Below are 25493 nucleotides of genomic sequence, written 5' to 3' on the forward strand. Positions count from 1 at the left end.
ATGTGTATAAAATGTGTATTGATGGCACCGGAAGAGATGGCTGCCGTTTTACAGGCTCCTAAACAATTGTGCTATTGTGTGTGTTTTTTCGCGTTATTTGTAACTTATTTATTTCTGCCACCGTCTCTTAGAGCTTCTGGATATCAGGGCAGCGATCACTCACCTCATATTGGACAAAGACTTCTTCTTTAACGAGTCAGACGCGAAGGATTTACTTCAGACACCCGACAAGGCCCAAATCCCCGTCATTCGCATGAAGAAGAGACGGAGATATCAGGGACGTAGGTCGGTGTCATGACATGACTTTGATTAATGTAATGACTGTTATTTATTGAATCAACTTTCTATGTTTATTTGTTACTCGATTAAATTAATCATGTAACAATTAACTCATTAGGAATTTGTGGCACCACGGAAGAAGTTGTTTAACGAGTTTCCATCTCCCGAATTAAATTCAAGATAATATATATAAGATAACAGTAACATATTAATCATTATCTCATATCAGTCTCATTCTGAACATCGCAGACTTCTTGAATACGCAAAAACCCCAGCCTTTTCTGATTATTCAGTTCTACACAAATGTATTAAATTATTTATTTACTCACTAACTAAATAATAACACAAAATACACTTACATGTGTCACAACGTCCACAGAAGGTGGCTCCTCTCCCTGTTCGGGTGGTGCTCGGCGGTCGTCGTCGCCGGCCTACTAGCTGCCACCGATCTCCTTTTCTGTTTCTTTTGGTAATATCTGTGTAGGGTAGCACCTGTTTTGTGTTTAGTAATTAGTGGGGTATTTAGTCTGTCTGTTTTTTGTTTGGGGTTGTGCGGGATTGTTTCGTGTCTGTGATTGCATGTTGGGGATTTATCATTGTTCAGGAAATTACGCATTTTGGGCATTAGGGTTACTGGGCTGCATCCCGGCTCATTCCAGGACTGTTGTGTCTTCAAGGGAACCGTTCTACCCTGCCTTGTTTTGTTCAGCATTGTGGACTGTGGTTTTATTAAACGTGTGTCCACGTACTTGAGTCTCCTGCGCCTGACTTCACCCCTCCTGCATATCTATTACTGTAACAACATGAGAGAAAAGTCCTTAGTGGACTGACAAGATTTGACGGCTTGTTACACAATGGAGAGGGGGTGGAGAAAGAGAGAGATAGAAAAAGGGACATTTATCATGGATACATTCTATAACTATTCTCACATTACTCACACTTTGGTTGGAGTCATTAAAACTTGTTTTTCAACCAGTCCACAAATTTCTTGTCAACAAACTATAGTTTTGGCAAGTTGGTTAGGACATCTACTTTGTGCATGACACAAGTCATTTTTCCAACAATAGTTTACAGACAGATTATTTCACTTATAATTCACTGTATCAAAATTCCAGGGGTTTAGAAGTAAGTTGACTGTGCCTTTAAACAGCTTGGAAAATTCCAGAAAATGATGTCATGGCTTTAGAAGCTTCTGACAGGCTAATTGACATAATTTGAGTCAATTGGAGGTGTACCTGTGGATGTATTTCAAGGCCTACCTTCAAACTCAGTGTCTCTTTGCTTGACATCATGGGAAAATCAAAAGAAATCAGCCAAGACCTCAGAAAGAAATTGTAGAACTCCACAAGTCTGGTTCATCCAAATGCCTGAAGGTACCACATTGATCTGTACAAACTATAGTACGCAAGCATAAACACCATAGGAACATGCATCCGTCATACCGCTCAGGAAGGAGACGCGTTCTGTCTCCTAGAGATGAACGTGCTTTGGTGCAAAAAGTGCAAATCAATCCCAGAACAACAGCAAAGGACCTTGTGAAGATGCTGGAGGAAACAGGTATAAAAGTATCTATTCCACATTAAAACGAGTCCTATATTGACATAACCTGAAAGGCCACTCAGCAAGGAAGAAGCCACTGCTCCAAAACCGCCATAAAAAAGCCAGACTACGGTTTGCAACTGCACATGGGGACAAAGATCGTACTTTTTGGAGAAATGTCCTCTGGTCTGATGAAACAAAAATATAACTGTTTGGTCATAATGACCGTCGTTATGTTTAGAGGAAAAAGGGGAGGCTTCCAAGCCGAAGAACACCATCCCAACCGTGAAGCACGGGGTGGCAGCATCATTTTGTGGGGGTGCTTTGCTGCAGGAGGGACTGGTGCACTTCACAAAATAGATGGCATCATGAGGATGGAACATTATGTGAATATATTGAAGCAACATCTCAAGACATCAGTCAGGAGCTTGGTCGCAAATGGGTCTTCCAAATGGACAATGACCCCAAGCATACTTCCAAAGTTCCAAAGGACAACAAAGTCAAGGTATTGGAGTGGCCATCACAAAGCCCTCACCTCAATCCTGTAGAAAATGTGTCGGCAGAACTGAAAAAGCATGTGTGAGCAAGGAGGCCGACAAACCTGTCTCAGTTACACCAGCTCTGCCAGGAGGAATGGGCCAACATTCACCCAACTTACTGTGGGAAGCTTGTGGAAGGCTACCCGAGACATTTGACCCAAGTTAATAAACAATTTAAAGGCAATGCTACCAAATACTAATTGAGTGTATGTAAACTTCTGACCCACTGGGAATGTGATGAAAGAAATAACAGCTAAAATAAATAATTCTCTCTACTCTTATTCTGACATTTCACATTCTTAAAATATAGTGGTGATACTAACTGAACTAAGACATGGAATTTTTACTAGGATTAAATGTCAGGAATTGTGAAAAACGGAGTTTAAATGTATTTGGCTAAGGTATATGTAAACTTCCGACTTCAACTGTACCTTGCACATGAACCAAGTTATAGTATTTGTTTAGTTTTTAATAACTTCACAAAATCAAAAGCAATATGACATGATTATTCTTTAGATCCCCACGGACCACTCTTAACATTCTTATCTTAGAAATATTGTTCCAATATTGACTTTTTTGGACGTTATAATTTTTGATGCAAGAATTTCTTGGAGGACAAAGGCATTCCTTTGGTTGGTACTGAAGAGGGTTCTCTGCTACATAAGATTTACGATTGGCATGAGGTACCATAAAACTGGCCAGCCCCACACTCCTCTCCTGTGGGCGAGATGGGGGTCTGGCTATCTGTCAGCCATTTGTCAAACTGATCTGAGGCCTTGGATCCTCGACCAGGAGAGTCATGACATCAGGGTGCCTTGTAAGGGTCTGACGGCGAGTGTGTAAAACCATCAGTCCTATTAGCCAACGTGCAGTCATTGGATAACAAAATAGATGAGCTCTGATCACGACTATTCCACCAACGGGACAAACCTGTTGAGGACAGGCCTTCCGCTAGTGTCATCCAATGGAACAGCAGGGCGCGAAATTCAAAATATCAAAAATCGAATAATTTCAATTTCTCAAACATACAACTATTATACACCATTTAAAGATAAACTTCTCGTTAATCCAACCACATTGTCCGATTTCAAAAAGGCTTTACAGCGAAAGCAAAACATTAGATTATGTTAGGAGAGTACATAGACAAAAATAGCCTCACAGCCATTTTCCAAGCAAGGACATGCATCACAAAAACCCAAAACACAGCTAAATGAAGCACTATCCTTTGACGATCTTCATCAGATGACACTCCTAGGACATCATGTTACACAATAAATGTATGTTTTGTTCGATAAATTTCATATTTATATCCAAAAACAGCATTTTACATTGCCGCGTGATGTTCAGAAAATGTATTCCCACCAAAGCCTCTAGTGAATGAGCACATCAATTTACAAAAATACTCATCATAAACGTTGACAAAATATACTGCTCAAAAAAATAAAGGGAACACTTAAACAACACATCCTAGATCTGAATGAAAGAAATAATCTTATTAAATACTTTTTTCTTTACATAGTTGAATGTGCTGACATCAAAATCACACAAAAATAATCAATGGAAATCCAATTTATCAACCCATGGAGGTCTGGATTTGGAGTCACACTCAAAATTAAAGTGGAAAACCACACTACAGGCTGATCCAACTTTGATGTAATGTCCTTAAAACAAGTCAAAATGAGGCTCAGTAGTGTGTGTGGCCTCCACGTGCCTGTATGACCTCCCTACAACGCCTGGGCATGCTCCTGATGAGGTGGCGGATGGTCTCCTGAGGGATCTCCTCCCAGACCTGGACTAAAGCATCCGCCAACTCCTGGACAGTCTGTGGTGCAACGTGGCGTTGGTGGATGGAGCGAGACATGATGTCCCAGATGTGCTCAATTGGATTCAGGTCTGGGGAACGGGCGGGCCAGTCCATAGCATCAATGCCTTCCTCTTGCAGGAACTGCTGACACACTCCAGCCACATGAGGTCTAGCATTGTCTTGCATTAGGAGGAACCCAGGGCCAACCGCACCAGCATATGGTCTCACACGGGGTCTGAGGATCTCATCTCGGTACCTAATGGCAGTCAGGCTACCTCTGGCGAGCACATGGAGGGCTGTGCGGCCCCCCAAAGAAATGCCACCCCACACCATGACTGACCCACCGCCAAACCGGTCATGCTGGAGGATGTTGCAGACAGCAGAACGTTCTCCACGGCGTCTCCAGACTCTGTCACGTCTGTCACATGTGCTCAGCGTGAACCTGCTTTCATCTGTGAAGAGCACAGGGCGCCAGTGGCGAATTTGCCAATCTTGGTGTTCTCTGGCAAATGCCAAACGTCCTGCACGGTGTTGGGCTGTAAGCACTACCCCCACCTGTGGACGTCGGGCCCTCATACCACCCTCATGGAGTCTGTTTCTGACCGTTTGAGCAGACACATGCACATTTGTGGGCTGCTGGAGGTCATTTTGCAGGGCTCTGGCAGTGCTTCTCCTGCTCCTCCTTGCACAAAGGCGGAGGTAGCGGTCCTGCTGCTGGGTTGTTGCCCTCCTACGGCCTCCTCCACGTCTCCTGATGTACTGGCCTGTCTCCTGGTAGTGCCTCCATGCTCTGGACACTATGCTGACAGACACAGCAAACCTTCTTGCCACAGCTCGCATTGATGTGCCATCCTGGATGAGCTGCACTACCTGAGCCACTTGTGTGGGTTGTAGACTCCGTCTCATGCTACCGCTAGAGTGAAAGCACCGCCAGCATTCAAAAGTGACCAAAACATCAGCCAGGAAGCATAGGAACTGAGAAGTGGTCTGTGGTCCCCACCTGCAGAACCACTCCTTTATTGGGGGTGTCTTGCTAATTGCCTATAATTTCCACCTGTTGTCTATTCCATTTGCACAACAGCATGTGAAATGTATTGTCAATCAGTGTTGCTTCCTAAGTGGACAGTTTGATTTCACAGAAGTGTGATTGACTTGGAGTTACATTGTGTTGTTTAAGTGTTCCCTTTATTTTTTTGAGCAGGGTACATAACAATTATTTTAAGAATTATAGATACAGTACTCCTTGACGCAACCGCTGTGTCAGATTTTAAAATAGCTTTTCGGTGAAAGCACATTTTTCAATATTCTGAGTATATAGCTTGCCATAAAAGCAAGCTATACAGACACCCGCAAAGTTCTGGGATCACCTAAACTCAGAATTAGTATTATAAATATTCTCTTACCTTTGCTGATCTTCATCAGAATGCACTCCCAGGACTGCTACTTCCACAAGAAATGTTGTTTTTGTTGGAAATAATCCATATTTATGTCCAAATACCTCTGTTTTGTTTGTGCGTTCAGGACACTATCCAAAGGCATAATGCGCGAGTGCAATTCGAGACACGAAAAGTCAAAATGTTCCATTACCGTTCGAAGAAACATGTCAAACGTCGTTTACAATCAATCTTTATGGTATTTTTAACGTAAAAATGCGATAATATTCCAACCGGTCAATAACGTATTCATTCCAGAAGAAAAAGAAGGAGGGGCGTGCTGTCGGGCTCGCGCATAACCAAGTCCTTGGTCCTCAGGCAGTCCACTCATTGACTGAGCTCCTATTCTCTGCCGGTTACAGGAGAATGATGAAAAAACTTTCTGAAGGCTTTTGACAGCCAATGGAAGCCTTAGGAAGTGCAACATGACCCCACAGACACTGTAGTTTCGATAGGGATTCAAAAGAAGAACTACAATTCTCAGATCCCGCACTTTCTGGTTGGATTTTTCTCAGGTTTTTGCCTGCCATATGAGTTCTGTTATACTCACAGACATCATTCAAACAGTTTTAGAAACCTCAGAGTGCTTTCTATCCAAATCTACTAATAATATGCATTTTCTAGTTTCTGGGCCAGAGTAGTAACCTGTTTAAATTGGGTACGTTTTTCATCCGGCCGTGAAAATACTGCCCCCTAGCCCAGACAGGTTAATTTGGGTACGTTTTTCATCCGGCCGTGAAAATACTGCCCCTACACCTTAACAGGTTTTAAAAACTCTAACATCTTATGTTTCACCAAATCGTGGCTGAATAACGACATGGATAACAAACAGCTGGTGGGTGTTCGGTCCATGATAGAATAGCTGCCTCCGGTAAGACAAGGGATGGCGGTCTGTGTCTATTTGTAAATAACAGCTGGTCCATGAAATCTAATATTAAGGAAGTCTCAAGGTTTTGCTCGCCTGAGGTATAGTATCTTATGATAAGCTGTAGACCACACAATTTACCAAGTGAGTTTTCATCTATATTTTTCATAGCTGTCTATTTACCTCCAAAAACTGATGCTGGCACTAAGACGGCACTCAACGAGCTGTATAAGGCCATAAGCAAACAATAACATTTTCATTCAGAGGCAGGGCTCCTAGTGGCCGTGGACTTTAATGCAGGGTAACTTAACTACGGATCGGTTTCCCCTAACCTGGACGGTTGTTGCTAACGTACCTAGAATGACATTGTAAACAGCAGCCAACATGTCTTATATGGGCAGAAAGCTTAAAATCTTGTTAATCTAACGGCAGTGCCAAATTTTCAGTAGCTATCACAATACCATACTATTGTTTGAGGAGAGTGCACAACAACAAAACACCTTTGGCATGGCAACTGGTTTGATACATTCAACTCTGAAGGTAAATAATGTACTTACATTGAGTAATCTTGCTCAAATTTGTCATCCTGAGGTTCCCAGAGATAAAATGTAGCATAGTTAGTTTGATAAAATCAATTTCTATATTCATATGTACAGTAGGAACTGGGTTCTACAGTTTGTACCCCTGCTGTCTCTGACCATAATCTATCCACCTGCTTACATGCAAAAACCAAAGCAGGAAGTACCAGTGACTCGCTCAATAAGGAAGTGGTCAGATGACACAGATGCTAAGCTACAGGACTGTTTTGCTAGCACAGACTGGAATATGTTCCGGGATTCTTTCGATTGCATTGAGGAGTACACCACATCAGTCATTGGCTTTATCAATAAGTGCATCGATGACGTTGTCCCCACAGTGACCGTACGTACATACCCCAATTAGAAGTCGTGGATTACAGGCAACATCCGCACTGAGCTAAAGGGTAGCACTGCCGCTTTCACGGAGCATGACTCTAACCTGGACACTTATAAGAAATCCCACTATGCCCTCAGACGAACCATTAAACAGGCAAAACATCAATACTGGATTACCGGCTCCGACGCTCAACGGATTTGTCAGGGCTTGCAAACTATTACGGACTGCTAGTGACATGAGCCTACCAGATGAGCTAAATAATTTCTATGCCCGCTTTGAGGCAAGCAACACTGAAGCGAGCATCAGCTGTTCCGGACAACTGTGTGACCACGAACTCCATAGGCGATGTGAGTAAGACCTTTAACCACAAGGCCACAGGGCCAGACGTGTACTCTGTGCATGCGCTGACCAACTGGCAAGTGTCCTCACTAACATTTTCAACCTGTCACTGACTGAGTCTGTAATACCAACATGTTTCAAGCAGAGTCTCTGTGCCCAAGAATAACAAGGTAACCTGCCTAAATGACTACCAACACATAGCACTCACATCTGTAGCCATGAAGTGCTTTGAAAGGCTGGTCATGGCTCACATCAACACCATTGTCGCAGAAACCATTAACCCACTCAATTTGCATACTGCCCCAACAGATCCACAGATGTTGCAATCTCTATTGCACTCCAATCTGCCCTGTCCGACCTGGACAAAAGGAACACCTACGTGAGAATGCTATTAATTGACTACAACTCAGAGTTCAACACCATAGTGCCCTCAAAGCGCATTACTAAGCTAAAGACCCTGGGACTAAACACCTCCCTCTGCAACTGGATCCTGGACTTCCTGACAGGCTGCCCCTAGGTGGTAAGGGTAGGTAACAACACATCTGCCACGCTGATTCTCAACACAGAGGCCCCTCAGAGGTGCGTGCTCAGTCCCCTCCTGTACTCCCTGTTCATGACTGCATCGCCAAGCATGACTCCAACACCATCATTAAGTTTGCCGACGACACAACAGAGGTAGGCCTGATCACCAACAACAATGAGACAGCATATAGGGAGGATGTCAGAGACCTGGCAGTGTGGTGCCAGGACAACAACCTCTCGCTCAACGTGATCAAGACTGGGTCCTCAGATTCTCAAAGAGTTCTACAGCTGCAACATTGAGAGCATCCTGACTGTTTGCATCACCGCCTGGTATGGCAACTTTTCGGCCTCCAACCACAAGGTGCTACAGAGGGTAGTGCGTACGGCCCAGTACATCACTGAGGCCAAGCTTCCTGCCATCCAGGACCTCTATACCATGTTGTGTCAGAAGAAGGCCCAAAACATTGCCAAGGATTCCAGCCACCCTAGTCATAGACTGTTCTCTCTGCTACCTCACGACTAGCGGTACCGGAGCGTCAAGTCTAGGTCCAAAGGCTCCCTAACAGCTTCCACCCCCAAGCCATAAGACCCCCCCCCCCCCCACACACACACATTTTTACTCTGCTGCTATTCTCTGTTTATTGTCTATGCATAGTTACTTTACCTCTACCTACATGTAGATATTACCTCAATTACCTCGACTAACCGGTGCCCTCCCAACTCTGTACCGGTACTCCTTGTATATAATCTCACTATATTTTTAACTTGAGTTTATTTTAGTGAATACTTTAACACTTTTTATTTGATTTATTATTATTCAAAAAAATGTTTTAACTGCATTGATGGTTAAGGGCTTGCAAGTAAGCGTTTCACTGTAAGTTGAAAATGGGGCTCCCGAGTGGCACAGCGGTCTAAGGCATTGTATCTCAGTGCTAGAGGCTTCACTACAGACCCTGGTTCAGTTCCAGGCTGTATCACAACCAGCCATTATTGGGAGTCCGATAGGGAAGAGCAAAATTGGCCCAGTGTCCCTGGGGTTCGGCCGTCATTGTAAGTAAGAATTTGTTCTTAACTGACTTGCCTACTTAAATAAACAACAGCTGTTGTTTTCAGCGCATGTGACAAATAAAATTTGATTTGAGTATGAGTAATGAGTATTGAAGGCAACTAATTTAGGAATGTCTGCAATAGGCAACAGTTTGATTTGGCAAAAAGGTTGATTTTGAAGTTCACAGTGTTTTACGTTTGTCACGACTTCCACCGAATTCCTCCTCTCCTTGTTCGGGCAGTGTTCGGCGGTCGACGTCACCGGTCTTCTAGCCATCGCCGCTCCACTTTTCATTGTTCCATGTGTTTTGTCTTGTTTCCCCGCACACCTGGTTTACATTCCCTAATCACACTACATATGCAGTGGGGTAAAAAAACATATTTGATCCCCTGCTGATTTTGTACATTTGCCCACTGACAAAGAAAGGATCAGTCTATAATTTTAATGGTAGGTTTATTTGAACAGTGAGAGACAGAATAACAACAAAAATATCCAGAAAAACGCATGTCAGAAATGTTATAAATTGATTTGCATTTTAATGAGGGAAATAAGTATTTGACCCCCTCTCAATCAGAAAGATTTCTGGCTCCCAGGTGTCTTTTATACAAGTAACGAGCTGAGATTAGGAACACACTCTTAAAGGGAGTGCTCCTAACCGCAGCTTGTTACCTGTAAAAAAGACACCTGTCCACAGAAGCAATCAATCAATCAGATTCCAAACTCTCCACCATGGCCAAGACCAAAGAGCTCTCCAAGGATGTCTGGGACAAGATTGTAGACCTACACAAGGCTGGAATGGGCTACAAGACCATCGCCAAACAGCTTGGTGAGAAGGTGACAACATTTGGTGTGATTATTCGCAAATGGAAGAAACACAAAAGAACTGTCAATATCCCTCGGCCTGTGAGATCTCACCTCGTGGAGTTGTAATGATCATGAGAACGGTGAGGAATCAGCCCAGAACTACACGGGAGGATCTTGTCAATGATCTCAAGGCAGCTGGGACCATAGTCACCAAGAAAACAATTGGTAACACACTACGCCGTGAAGGACTGAAATTCTGCAGCGCCCGCAAGGTCCCCCTGCTCAAGAATACATATACATGCCCGTCTGAAGTTTGCCAATGAACATCTGAATGACTCAGAGGACAACTGGTGAAAATGTTGTGGTCAGATGAGACCAAAATGAAGCTCTTTGACATCAACTCAACTCGCCGTATTTGGAGGAGGAGGAGGTGGAAACATTATGCTTTGGGGGTGTTTTTCTGCTAAGGGGACATGACAACTTCACCGCATCAAAGGAACGATGGACGGGGCCATGTACCGTCAGATCTTGGGTGAGAACCTCCTTCCCTCAGCCACGGCATTGAAAATGGGTCGTGGATGGGTATTCCAGCATGACAATGACCCAAAACACACAGCCAAGGCAACAAAGGAGCGGCTCAAGATGAAGTACATTAAGGTCCTGGAGTGGCCTAGCCAGTCTCCAGACCTTAATCCCATAGAAAATCTGTGGAGGGAGCTGAAGGTTCGAGTTGCCAAACGTCAGCCTCGAAACCTTAATGACTTGGAGAAGATCTGCAAAGAGGAGTGGGACAAAATCCCTCCTGAGATGTGTGCAAACCTGGTGGCCAACTACAAGAAATGTCTGACCTCTGTGATTGCCAACAAGGGTTTTTCCACCAAGTACTAAGTCATGTTTTGCAGAGGGATCAAATACTTATTTCCCTCATTAAAATGCAAATCATTTTATAACATTTTTGACATGCGTTTTTCTGATTTTTTTGTGGTTATTCTGTCTCTCACTGTTCAAATAAACCTACCATTAAAATCATAGACTGATAATTTCTTTGTAAGTGGGCAAACGTACAAAATCAGCAGGGGATCTAATACTTTTTTCCCCCACTGTATATTCCCTCTGTTCCCCCCAGGTCTTTGTGTGGAATTGTTTTGTTACGTGTTTTGTGTGACGCGCCAGGCTGGTTTTTCCCCGGGTACCGTGTTTAACCCGAAGTATGTTTAATTGTTAAACATTTGCATCATTGTGACTGTTGTCGCGCTTTTCACTTTTGCCATTGGCTGGAGGTTTTTTGACGCAGTTGCGTCCGTCTGCTGTTGCTTCTGCCAAATAAAGTGTGCGCCTGATCACAACTCTCTGCTCTCCTGCACCTGACTTCTATACCAGTAGCGCACAATCTGACAACGTTCCCATAGGACTACTTTAATACAGTATATATGTTTATTTAAGTTTATTTAACTTGGGGATGTTAAAGGAAAACTCAACCCCAAAATGGTTTTTGGGCTATTTGTTTCATTAGTCCATTGTTGATATAGTTCCACAATGTTTTGCATGTCAGCAATCAAGTTTTCAAGATACAGTGTATATAACTTTCAAAATATAGAAATGCAGCCGGTTTGATGCATTTTACATCATATGATTCTGCGTTTGGTATCCTATGATGCAAAATGCTTCATAGCGGCTATAAAGGCAATTCGTAATCCAATTCAGAACTTGCCTTGAGGCCACAGTTATGTGATGCCATAGTCAGACGCACTTCCAAACAACAGTAGAGGGAATCCACAGCTCCAATAGTGTACACAAACGTTTATTTTCCAAACAAATGTAATTTTCATAGGCTGTATTCCATCAAAGTCAAAGTGACAAGATTTAAACTGTAAACCAAAGAGATAGACTGGTAGCACCATTCTTAGTAGCGTAGCATAGCGGTAAAAAAAAAGTAAGGTACCGACATACTTGAGGCCTAGTAAACCCATACTGCAAAAAGCCTAAATAGGTAAAGGGAAGAAGAACATGGGAAAAAAGGTGTGTGTCCAGGATAGGCTCCATAATGCTTTTAAATACCCATGATAACTCCATAATTCATAATGCAACATTTATACATATATTAAATAATACCCTTTTTCTAAATGGACCAAAACAATAAATGTAGCAATAAATGGGAATTTGGCTCCAACACGGCTGTATTTCTGTATTTTGAAAGTTCTATATCTTGAAAACTTGATTGCTGAAATGCAAAATATGTTGGGACTATGCCAACAATGGACTAATGAAACAAATATACTCTCTCCAAGGATAAAAGTTAACCAGTTATATAACCTGTTATAAAAAAAAATTACTTTACATTTTATGTCCCAGTTTTCCTTTAAGATGCATTTGCATATCCTTTTTTCCACTCCCCTCTATGTTCTTTCATTTGAAACGTAGGACATACTGTATACAGTTATGCCAGCAGCAGAGACGTCAGGGGGTTTGAATAGTTGATGCAGCAACAGTCTCCTTTTCTTGTACCGTTATAGAAATCTCCCCATTATGCATGTACCAACATGGGCATCCCCACGGCAATTCTCTAGCTTTAAAGGTGAGGTCACCATGTCTAGACTTCCCCTGTAGCCATCATTTGCTGCCAAAGGGAAAGATCCATCACACTGATGGTTGGGCTTCTGGCACATGTATTCTGCTTGATGAGATGAAGCAGAGACTTCCTGCTTCATTCTTGTTAGAGATAAATATATATATTTGTTTTATCTTCAGTAAGGATGTATGTAGATAAATTAAAGCCAGTTCAACCTCATTGCGAACCAAACCTTAGTTTAAAATCTACCATATCAGAAACAGTTCTGAAAATCAACGCCATTTATAGAGTAAAACGTCAAATAGAGTAATCAGTAAGAGCCAAGTGTACTGTATGTCTATATCAAATGAAGGGCACAAAATGAACAGGAGGGAATGATGTGTCACGCAGCCACTAAGAGGCATGACATCAGCTGTTAAACCACCCCCTTTGAAGCAAAGTGCATGTGACTGGGACTGGCAGTCAGTGTTGACATGTTCCACGAGCGTCTCCCTGTAGGGTTGGCAGGGTCATGGAAATGAACAACCTAATGAATCACTGCAGACTCTGATAAGCTGAGAGAAACAAGATACTCTGTGTATGACAATAAGTTGTAAACAGACAATTCTTTGGCAAGGAATTCTACGTGCATACATGTTAACCTGGTTAAGGTAAACAGGTCAGGACTTTGTTTGTAAACCTATATAATTCATTTACTATAAGGCATTTCAATTTTAACTGCAGGCATGTTCCATCATCTATCCAAACATGTTTATGGCCCTCATTGTGTCACTCATTTGTAGTCATTCAAAATGCCATAAATAGTTAATCACAAGTTAGCATCTCAATGAGTTAGCATCCAGGCTGAATAATTTTGCGTATTTTACAAATTCCACTCTGCTTTAGTTTCAGGTACAGTATTCATTGAGTCAGTACATAATATACTGTAGATATGGCAGATATGGCAGCAGGCATCACACGTTCGAAGAATAAATCTCCCAGGACTATTGCTTGGAACAATAGCAGATGTTTGTTTACCTGCTTCCAGGGGGCTTTTATTTTTCTGTCAAACCTGTTCCCCGACACTTGTGCATTGTAAATAATGAACGACACATTGAATACATATCCGTCCGCTTTGATTGGGCAGGTATTTCAACAGCTGACAACAACACAAAAACACAATACAAACCCATGCATCAGTTCCAGAGAAAAAACAAAAACAAACTGGAAGTCAAATGATCTTTAACAGTCATAAAGCATCTCTCGATCTGCCATTGGAAATCAGTTAGAGATTATGCATGCTCTTGCATGACTAAGGAGTTCCCTAAAAACACCATGGTCATGTTGACTGTCGCATAAATAACTGCCGTTGACAGTTTCCCCCAGTGACCGCAGCTCTGCTCCTCTGCTATCTCACTGGCATAGCTTTACTGTCTATCATCACATAACGTGTGGCGGTGTCCCATCACTGCAGTCTTCAAAGGTAGCCCAAACAGAGAGTCCTTTTTGTATATCAACAGACAAAGCTTGTGAATTATTTGCTAATCATTTCATTATAGCTATACAGGACGTCTGGCTGGGTAATTGTGAATTGCTACCATGAAATGTTTTATTAGGAAAATAATACTGCTGTTTTAGAGGATGATTTATACCTATGATATTCCAAGAAACACTAAAGTGTAATGATCATCACCTTAGGTTAATATGCTGGGATTCATTCAATTTGTTTGGGCACAGCAAGCATTGAGCCTCCATTTAGAATACAATTTATTTAGATGGAGATGCTTTACTGTCTATGATTGCTTTTCCAAAAGCAAATACAAAGTAGAAACTGCAAAATAGTTGAATGTTTTTTAGCAACTGCATGTATAAACTTCACAACGTATGAGCCAAACATGTTTTTGACAGACAAGATGATGTGTCATGTGTGAGTTGTGGACCTGCCAACTGTCTTTTCCCCACAACCTTCACATCCTCCACATCAAGATCAAGCAAAGCAATACAGTTCCATCCAAACGACTGAAGGTTAAAAATGGTTTCATTGAAAACCTCCACAGCTGAAATCCGACTGCGTGATAAAGCTTTTCAGGAACTCCAACTGTCCTCAGAACATCCCTTTGTCTTAATGAACACAGTTTGTTCTGTCATTATTGAACCAAGGACCTTCAGTGTACCATTCTCCCCTAACACTGAACCGCCCATAGACTACACGCTGGGATGAGCAAACATAGTAATTTTGCCTCTTGCCTGGTTGGCGCTGGCTCAGGCTCACTTAATCATCCGTTATGATCCAGTGGGGGCATCTCATCCCGCCCCAGACTCCCACAGCCGACCTTTGGTGTCACTATTAACTATTAGCAGCCTGTGTATCCCAGCTTAGGCAGGTACACTGACCCACTGCCCATGAAATGTGCATGAGGCCAAGACAATCCACTGGAACTGGGGTGGGATGGTGGGAAAGAGGAGAGGGGTGTGGTTGCAGACATGGGACTAAGTGGGCTGTCAGGGATTCAGTATTCCACCAGCGATTATACTGGTGCACCCAATGCCCTTGCAACGCCTCAGGCCAGTGCTTTTTGTTTTGTAAAGTCACACAAGATGGAGAGCCAAAATGTTGCCTCATTGTTAGCTTTAGAATTTAACCAGAACAAACTGGCTAGACATCATCTCAATGACTTGGCCCTTCCACACAAAACAAAAAAAGGTCCTTGGTATTTTTTTTTATTGCGGTAAATTTAAAGGAAAGAAAAATATATTCAGGCCTTCCGATTATAGTTCCATCTAAAATCCATTATGCTTGAGACGTGCAGCACATATGATTAAACTTCAGCGCACAGATAGTATAATCTTGGGCCGGTGCAGTCTGGCCAGGACAGTGGATCCTGACACAGGTAAACACATGCAGATCAATTTCAAAGAGGCCCCCAATTGCTACTTCACACGAGACACTTGTTAGACACAGACCGATATTTTATCAGTATTCAATGAGACACATTTCAATTATGTTACAAATCCATTTACGTCAACTTTGACATTCACTCTACATCCAAGGGGCCTATGTTGACTTGCTCAAAGAGATCTAATGCCAAAAAAGTGCCTTGATATATTTAGTCATCACAAAGGACATTTTTCAAGCCCTTTCTGTGTTTTTTTTCTGTCCTTGTGGAAACCACTGAAGCAGTAGACACAGATTAGATTTGACAAGGACAAGGCCTTGTGCCAATCCAACAACCCATGGTTCACATATCTATCATACAAAGGCATACACACAAGATTATCAGAAGCAACAGGTACTGTATCCCCACATCTGCAATAACTAGTCCCTGGGCTTCTCTCTTGCATTTTGATAGTTTTTTGCTGGTTATGGAAATAAGGGAAGCCTGCAATTTCCCTGTATGACGGATCAGGCTCGAAATCATAATCCCTTACATCACCCTAACAGGCTAATCAGTTCTCATTAATGGGGATATGTAGGAGTGATGTAACACTGCTCCTGTTTGGCTAAAGAGATCACGGAAACCATAGCAGCCATGGCTGCCCTTATATCCCGACATGGTTTGGAATCATATCAAAAGGGATTTCTCAACTGTAGCGAATAGTATAAAAGGGAGAACATTCTGCCCACTTCCCTGAGTATAAAAGCCTCCCATTATAGGCCTATGCCTTCACATCTTATCTCTCTCATTACTCTCATGTGAGGAAACATTCTGATTCCCCCTTTTCTCCTCACTATCAGATTTTGTTCAGTGATGACTTATCTGAGTTGCTGTACGCATGCGTGTGTGTTTGTGTGTGTGTGTGTATCACTGACCTCTTCAGTAGAGGTCTCCGAGATAGCAAACACACTATACTTCAGTAATCTTGGTTTGGAGTGAATGAAACACTGCTGGCACTGAGAGGTATATTGTGCACCTCGCCTATCAAGTTTTTTTGGTTCTTCCCTTCCCTTTTCCTCAACCTAAATATACCATAGGTCAATATTTTACCTTGTCAGCTCGGGGATTCAATCCACCAACCTTTCGGTTACTGGCCCAACACTCTAACCACTAGGCTACCTGCCGCTGAGGCAGAGGAAGGGCCGAAATGGTTCATGATGATCGTCCATGAGGAGCATGGAGCGGAGAGGGATTAACACACTCTTATCAGGGACCTAGCTACTCACGCAGCACACACAAACAAATAAGCCAGCTAAGATGTGTAAATATGACCTGATTGAAGTGTTCGCCTTTTATGAGCTCTGTGAAAGTTTTGGCAACACTTAACTTAAATCCGGCAGGTTATAATGCTTCATAATTTATTACAAGCATCTACAGTATCAACTTTCTAATGTCTTCTAAGACAGATGTTAATATGTTTTGTTCACCGCATGTAACCCCACACATAATAGGCCACGATGATAGTAAATCAATGTCTTACCTGTCAGGGCTGGGCCAAAGAGCCCCCTGTCATAATGCAAGTATAGGCCTAAGCAGGATTAGGACTATGGTGTTAGCTTGATGTTCGATAATTTGAAAGTCAAACAAATAACAAGCATCAAGCATCAAGCTAACTTCACAGTTACAAGTTGTGAGTATCTGAAGAATGCTCCCTGAAATATTGTATTTCTGTTTGTCTAATAGTAATAATGTTTACCAGCTATATTAAACATATCACTCAGGCATTCTAAGTGAACAAACTCATATATTATTAAACCAAATATGAGAGGAGTTTCAGTTTGCGATAAATATTTTATTAATTCAGATTGTTAAATATTTAACGAATTCAGATGGCGGATTTGTTTTGGATTTGAGTGTGTCAAGTGTAAATGTTTGCTGAGGATTTAGCACTAGCACACTCACCTTGGAGTATTTGGTTCCAATAACAGGCTTGTTTTTTTCTCTGTTTCTCACTCTCTCTCACCTTCACTTCCCTTCCACCCTTTCTCTCTGTCTGGTTTTCTCTTTTTTTTGTTTTACCCTCCCTATAACACCCCACTTCTGTCTGTCACTCTCTCCCTACACTATCCATTATTACTCTCATATTCTTTCTTTCCCTGTCTTCTCATGTGTTTGTTGTCCACTAGCCTTCTTCTTCCACCCCCTTCTCTCTAGCCCGCTCTCCTTCTCTCCATCTCGTTTACACAGCACTCTGTAATTCATAGCTATTTGTGCTGCCTGCCAAAAGGTTGCCTCCCTCTCCAGCAATCAATCACAGCTCATTTTCCTGTGCGTGAGAGGCATGAACAGCGGCCCTCTGCAGGAGAAGGAGAGAGACTCAGATTCTGTCTCACAATCCCACAGCTCATAGAAACACCTGTTTCTCTTTCTCATTGATATTCTCTCTATATCCTCCCAACTCATCTGCCACACATAACTTTAAAACAACATCCAACCAATGCATTCAGTTTCAGGGGTAAAAGATAGAGGACACAATGTATTTCTTTGGTAGTTTAAAAGATACCCAGTTAGCATAATGTTCAGATAACCATATGTTTCTTAGAGCTTGGTAAGAAGGTGGTTGTCCTATGGTTACTTTTCATTCAAACTTCCCACAACTTTCTGGGATTGGTGCAGGATAGTTGCTTGGCTTTGGAACATTCTCAGCACCTTTAAGGAATTTTACAAAAAAAACTAAATTTTCTTGGTATTTCATTACTTTAACAGAACATTTCCTAAAAGTTCAAACATGGTTGCATTTAATTTCAATTTGGTAATGTTTTAGGAAGGTTCTTCAACTGGTTGGACATTGGAAATGTTCTCAAATAGTTCAGAAAACCTTAAGAAACAACGTTCTTCTGTGGGAATTTCAGTACTTCAGCATACAATTTCCTACAGGTTCGATTTAATGTCATGTTCTCACATTTTTTCAGAGGACAATAAGAAAACATACAAGAAAAAAACACAAGAAAACGTTAGTAAGGTTCAGAGCACATTCTAAGAATGTTATTTAAAAACATACATTCCATTCTCTTCATCAACAAAACACATGTCTTTCCTCTATCATCTAGGTAAGTGTGTTCGGGAGTATTGGCCACGCCCACTAACTGGCCACACCTGATCTTAACGAGTGTTTGTTTAATTTGACATGGGCCTGTTTAAGTAGGCTAAAATGAACAGCTTTGTATTTGTAAAAAAAAACATGGAAAGAGAACAGAAGATTATAGGCTTGAATCTCACTTATGCTTAAGCCTGTCAAAAAAATGATGTGTTAGCATGGTTATAGATGTTAATTCTCCCGTTTTGGGGACGTTGAGCGGTACTGGACTGATTCGGACTGACATTTAGGTGTATAAAGCGCTCTGTGAATGCCGTAGTATACCGTGCCTTATAGTGCCAAATAGCCCCATCTGTCTGCTCTCTGTTTCCACTCTCTCAGCGGTGCTGACTTGAAATGTCAGGTTTCAGACCCCACATTTGCATTGGAGTGATGTGTCACATTTTCTGGTCTATTCAGACAAAAAAAAATATTCTCTCTTCCTCTGAGCGGCTGAGCCCAGCCTGTGAGATGGCATATGAACGAGTCCAGCTATTGTGGTTTCATCTCACTGTGATGATATTCTCAGCTGGATTTATAGCTCTCAACATGACAAAATATGAAATAGTGCCAATATTGTACCATCACTAAGTATGATCATATTTATTTTAGAGTTATAATAAATATAAAATCTTATATAGTCAGTCGCTTATAATGTCATTTTCCATAGTTTCATATTTTCATAATAATTGTACTATGTACTTGAGCTTGTGTCCTCAAAAGTGAATCTCTGCGACAGTACCAGTTATTGTTTGTAGCCATTTCATGAAAAGAACATATATGGTGGAAATCTCATTTTTGCCCTATCATTCAAGAGGTTTCAATTAACAAATGTACCACCTGGTGATTGCAGGCCAAAGCTCCATCCCACCAAACAGACTGAAATTTCAGGTGCTCTTTTCAAACAGCTCTTACACTAAAAGGGCATTGTCATAATTTTCACAATTTCTCAGTATTATTCCAAACTCATAGTGTGGAAATATAAAACACAGGGAAATCATGTTTTTGACGGCACTGAGCCTTTAATGAAGTTATTAAAAAAACTCCAAACAACCTATCATTTCCATTCTCAGAGCGATAATAAAACCTCCCAGGAAAACTTTCAAGGAACAAGTGTTAAATATTCTCATAACCTCCACGCAACCTAAAAAATAAACGTTCCCAGAACAGCTGAAATGTTCACATCTGTTCTCAGAACATCAACAAAAAAAAAGTTTGTTTTTACCGGTCAGGAAACATGTCTTTGTTCCCACAATCAATGTGAAACCAAAAATATACGTGCTACCAGGGTATAGAGATGATTGCATTTTTCATGACTTGCAGACTTCAAATGTTTGTGCTGAAGGTAGTTCTGACCACTTGGGAGTGCCCCCCAAAAAGGGTATGCTCCAGTGGAGGCAGGTAGGATGAGCTATAGGAGGACGAGCTCATTGTAATGGCTGGAATGGAATAAATGGAACGGCGTCTGACATTTGGTTTCCATATGCTAGAGGTGTTTGATATGTTTGATACTGTTCCATTTATTCAATTCCAGCCATTACAATGAGCCTGTCCACCTATAGCTCCTCCCACCAGCCTCCTATGATTTACTCAAATACATATTATGTTAAACTAATACATTTGCTCAGAGATTGCGAGGATAAAGACACTGAGCCTTTTTCTAAAATGTTTGACGAGACTGGATAACCTACAGTGCATTCGTAAAGTATTCAGACACCTTGACTTTTTCAACGTTTTATTACGTTACAGCCTTATTCTAAAATGGATTAAATTGTTTTGTTTCCTCATCAATCTACACACAATAGCCCATAACGACATTGCAAAAACTGGATTTTAGATTTTTTTGGAAATGTAAAAAAAAATACAGAAACACCTTATTTACATAAGTATTCAGACCCTTTGCTATGAGACTCGAAATGTAGCTGTTCTACAACTTGATTGTAGTCCACCTGTGGTAAATACAAGTCATGATTTGGAAAGGCACACACCTGTCAATATAAGGTCCCACAGTTGACAGTGCATGTCAGAGCAAAAACCATGTCGGCCAAACTGAGCAATCATGGGAGAAGGGCCTTGGTCCGTGGGTAACCAAGAACCCAATAGTCACTCTGACAGAGGTCCAGAGTTCCTCTGTGGAGATGGGATAACCTTCCAGAAGGACAACAATCTCGTCAGCACTCCATCAATCAGACCTTTATGGTAGAGTGGCCAGACGGAAGCCACTCCTCAGTAAAAAGCACATGACAGCCCACTTGGAGTTTGCCAAAAGGCATCAAAAGGACTCCCAGACCATGAGAAACCAGATTATCTGGTCTGATGAAACCAAGATTTAACTCTTTGGCCTGAATGCTAAGAGCCACGTCTGGAGGAAACCTGATACCATCCCTACGGTGAAGCATGGTGGTGGCAGCCTCATGCTGTGGGGATGTTTTTCAGCAGCAGGGAGTGGGACACTACTCAGGATCGAGGGAAAGATGAACGGAGCAAAGTACAGAAAGATCCTTGAGGAAAACCTGCTCCAGAGCGCTCAGGACCTCAGACTGGGGTGAAGGTTCAATTTCCAACAGGATATCGACCCTAAGCACACAGCCAGACAACGCAGGAGTGGCTTCAGAACAAGTCTCTGAATGTCCTTAAGTGGTCCAGTCAGAGCCCAGACTTGAACCCGATCGAACATCTCTGGAGAGATCTAAAAATAGCTGTGCAGCAACGGTCCCCATCCAACCTGACAGAGCTTGAGAGGATCTGCAGAGAAGAATGGGATAAACTACCCAAATGCAGGTATGCCAAGCTTGTAGCGTCATACCCAAGAAGACTCAAGGCTGTACTCTCTGCCAAAGGTGCTTCAACAAAGTACTGAGTAAAGGGTCTGAATATTTATATAAATGTGATATTTCAGTTTTTATTTTTTATAAATTTGCTAACATTTCTTAAAACCATTTTTTGCTTTATTATTATGGGGTATTGTGTGTAGATTCTTTTTTAATCCGTTTTTGAATAAGGCTGTAACGTAACAAAATGTGGAAAAAGTCAAGGGGTCTGAATACTTTCCGAATGCACTGTATTGGAAGGAATCTTAGACCATTCCTCCACACATAATCTCTCCAGATCCTTGATATCTGTGCTCATGGACTGCCCTCTTCAATTCAAACCACAGGTTTTCAATGGGGTTCAAGTCCAGATATGGCCATTGCAAAATATAGATTTTCTGGTTAATTAACCATTCCATCATTTATTTGTATTTTTTTTATCATACAATATAAGTCAGTATTTGTATAATTAATTTTATACAGTCTTTTTTGCTAGTCTTTATCAAGGGATCCAATAATTCCGGAACCCACTGTAAAGACAGAGTGATAGAGGTATTGGCAGGGTTTCCAGACTGACTGTCCGTCCCCCAGCCTGCTCTGGCTCAACCCCTGACAGAGTGATTTGCTCTCAACTCAACTCGACTGATCACTTAGGACTTATGAGAGGCAGTTCATTTCCAACGTGAAGACAGACAGCTTTTTCTGTTAGTTTATTTACTGGCATAAGGCTTGTGTGATATAAAACAATATACTACGGGGGGGGGGGGGGGGGGGGGGGTTGTAGTGATCCACCAATATCTACCGTTATCTACCAATATCCACCAAACCAACTGAAAGATTGATGTATCTACATAGCAGCCATTTTGTGCCAAATGAACATCAGGCATACACATCTCACACTGGAGGGGAAATGATTGAGCTTGCTAAAGACTGAATAGGAATACGCCTAGTGTGCTGGGATAAAAATCTCTTTGTAATTATCTGGGTTTCATGAGATATTCAATGACCACTTGGAGTCCAGGGAAGTAGCACATAAATCAAACTGATTTACCTGATAGCTATATGACCATGTTAATCTTTCAGCAACTGCCAGTTACAAAAACCCATATTTACCAGACACTTTTATCCAGAGCAACTAGGGAAAAGTGCTTTGATTAAAGGCACATAAACAGGTTTTTCACCTAGTCAGCTCAGGGATTCGAAGCAGCGACCATAATGCCCTAACACTCTTAACCGCTAGGCTACCTGCCACGATATGAGGACGATTGGACATATTTGGAAATGTCCTCATTTTCGTTTGTGAAACCTGCAGAATAAACAAGGTGTTTCAGGGTTGTTCAAAGATAGGCTATATATGACAACTGTGAAAATTGTTCAAATGACAACATCAAATGCACAGTGTATATACTTTTTCCTTCTATTGGGTCACATATAATGCAGGGAGAGTGTGGTAAGTTGCACCACTCTTGTTTCAACAAAACCATACACAAAATGAATCATTTGACCAAATATTTAGGAAGAGGTCATCGTTTCATGGAGTGTGTGAAAGGAGAAGCCACATGGAAAAAATGGTAAGCAAGTTAGGGCTGAAGGGCTGCCATTTAGCACTGAAGTGGCTCCAACCACTCTGCACCACATCACATCACCTGCTCTTCAAAGACCCCCCTCAAAATTTACCAGTGCACGCTCCACTTTGAACTTGTTGCCAGGTTAATACTTAACGAGCCTCCCATTTGATCTTTTGCCATGAAAAGGGCACTGGCCTCAGTAGACTTGTTAGCAGAGATGCTAACCACCAAATCCCTCCACGTTTGTATGTGTTTGCGGGCAAATCAGCAGTCGCAACCCATTCAGGCTTTCATTTGTGTAATTGTGCGCCCTGTATTAAAAACCTACAGTGGGGGAAAAAAGTATTTGATCCCCTGCTGATTTTGTACGTTTTCCCACTTACAAAGAAATGATCTGTCTACAATTTTAATAGTAGGTTTATTTGAACAGTGAGAGACAGCATAACAACAACAAAATCCATAAAAACGCATGTCAAAAATGTTATAAAATGATTTACATTTTAATGAGGGAAATAAGTATTTGACCCCTCTGCAAAACATGACTTAGTACTTGGTGGCAAATCTCTTGTTGGCAATCACAGAGGTCAGACGTTTCTTGTAGTTGGCCACCAGGTTTGCACACATCTCAGGAGGGATTTCGTCCCACTCCTCTTTGCAGATCTTCTCCAAATCTTTAAGGTTTCAAGGCTGACGTTTGGCAACTCGAACATTCAGCTCCCTCCACAGATTTTCTATGGGATTAAGCTCTGGAGACTGGCTAGGCCACTCCAGGACCTTAATGTGCTTCTTCTTGAGCCACTCCTTTGTTGTCTTGGCCATGTGTTTTGGGTCATTGTCATGCTGGAATACCCATCCACGACCCATTTTCAATGCCGTGGCTGAGGGAAGGAGGTTCTCACCCAAGATTTGACGGTACATGGCTCCATCCATCGTCCCTTTGATGCGGTGAAGTTGTCCTGTCCCCTTAGCAGAAAAACACCCCCAAAGCATAATGTTTCCACCTCCATGTTTGACGGTGGAGATGGTGTTCTTGGGGTCATAGGCAGCATTCCTCCTCCTCCAAACACGTCGAGTTGAGTTGATGTCAAAGAGGTCCATTTTGGTCTCATCTGACCACAACACTTTCACCAGTTGTCCTCTGAGTCATTCAGATGTTTTTTGGCAAACTTCAGACGGGCATGTATATGTATTCTTGAGCAGGGGGACCTTGCGGGCGCTGCAGGATTTCAGTCCTTCACGGCGTAGTGTGTTACCAATTGTTTTCTTGGTGAGTATGGTCCCAGCTGCCTTGAGATCATTGACAAGATCCTCCCGTGTAGTTCTGGGCTGATTCCTCACCGTTCTTATGATCATTGCAACTCCACGAGGTGAGATCTTGCATGGAGCCCCAGGCCGAGGGATATTGACAGCTCTTTTGTGTTTCTTCCATTTGCGAATAATCGCACCAAATGTTGTCACCTTCTCACCAAGCTGCTTGGCGATGGTCTTGTAGCCCATTCCAGCCTTGTGTAGGTCTACAATCTTGTCCCTGACATCCTTGGAGAGCTCTTTGGTCTTGGCCATGGTGGAGAGTTTGGAATCTGATTGATTGATTGCTTCTGTGGACAGGTGTCTTTTTTACAGGTAACAAGCTGCGGTTAGGAGCACTCCCTTTAAGAGTGTGCTGCTAATCTCAGCTCGTTACCTGTTTAAAAGACACCTGGGAGCCAGAAATCTTTCTGATTGAGAGGGGGTCAAATACTTATTTCCCTCATTAAAATGCAAATCAATTTATAACATTTCTGGCATGCGTTTTTCTGGATTTTTTTGTTGTTATTCTGTCTCTCACTGTTCAAATAAACCTACCATTAAAATTATAGACTGATCCTTTCTTTGTCAGTGGGCAAATGTACAAAATCAGCAGGGGATCAAATACTTTTTTCCCCCACTGTATGTTCAGCAATTGTCCCGTAAAAGCCAAATAAATACCTTGGAGCATTTGTAGATGTTTAATGTTGGGGACAGCGTGGTGTGGGCTTCATGCAATGTTTCCGTAGGATAAGCTTTGTGAATTAAATATTCAGTAGGGTGGAATAAACCCCTCTTTTAATGATTTGTTCATGTGCTCTGTTTGGGTGTTTGGCAATAATTGTATTCTTCAAGCTAAACGACATGTCAGGGAGAAAATAAACTGCATAAAAAAAGTCTCTCTCTCTCTCTCTCATTTTGCATGTGTAGGTGCCTCTCACCCTGCCTATATATGTTCTCTCACCCTGCCTATATATGTTAACGCCTGTTCTGTTTATTGAACTCAAGTGAGTTTGTATGTGTACTTCTGAGCCCATCCTTGTCTGCTTCTGCCTATAATTTTTTTACATGTGTGTGTGTGTGTTATGTGAAAAAAGGAGGCATGTAGAATATTATGAAAAATTGCCCACGCACTTTGGTAAACAATGATTCTTTACTCTGGAATGGATAGTGATTCCAGG

The sequence above is a fragment of the Salmo salar genome, chromosome 09, assembly GCF_965601325.2.
Source record: "Salmo salar chromosome 09, fSalSal1, whole genome shotgun sequence".
In the NCBI taxonomy this organism is placed as follows: domain Eukaryota; kingdom Metazoa; phylum Chordata; class Actinopteri; order Salmoniformes; family Salmonidae; genus Salmo; species Salmo salar.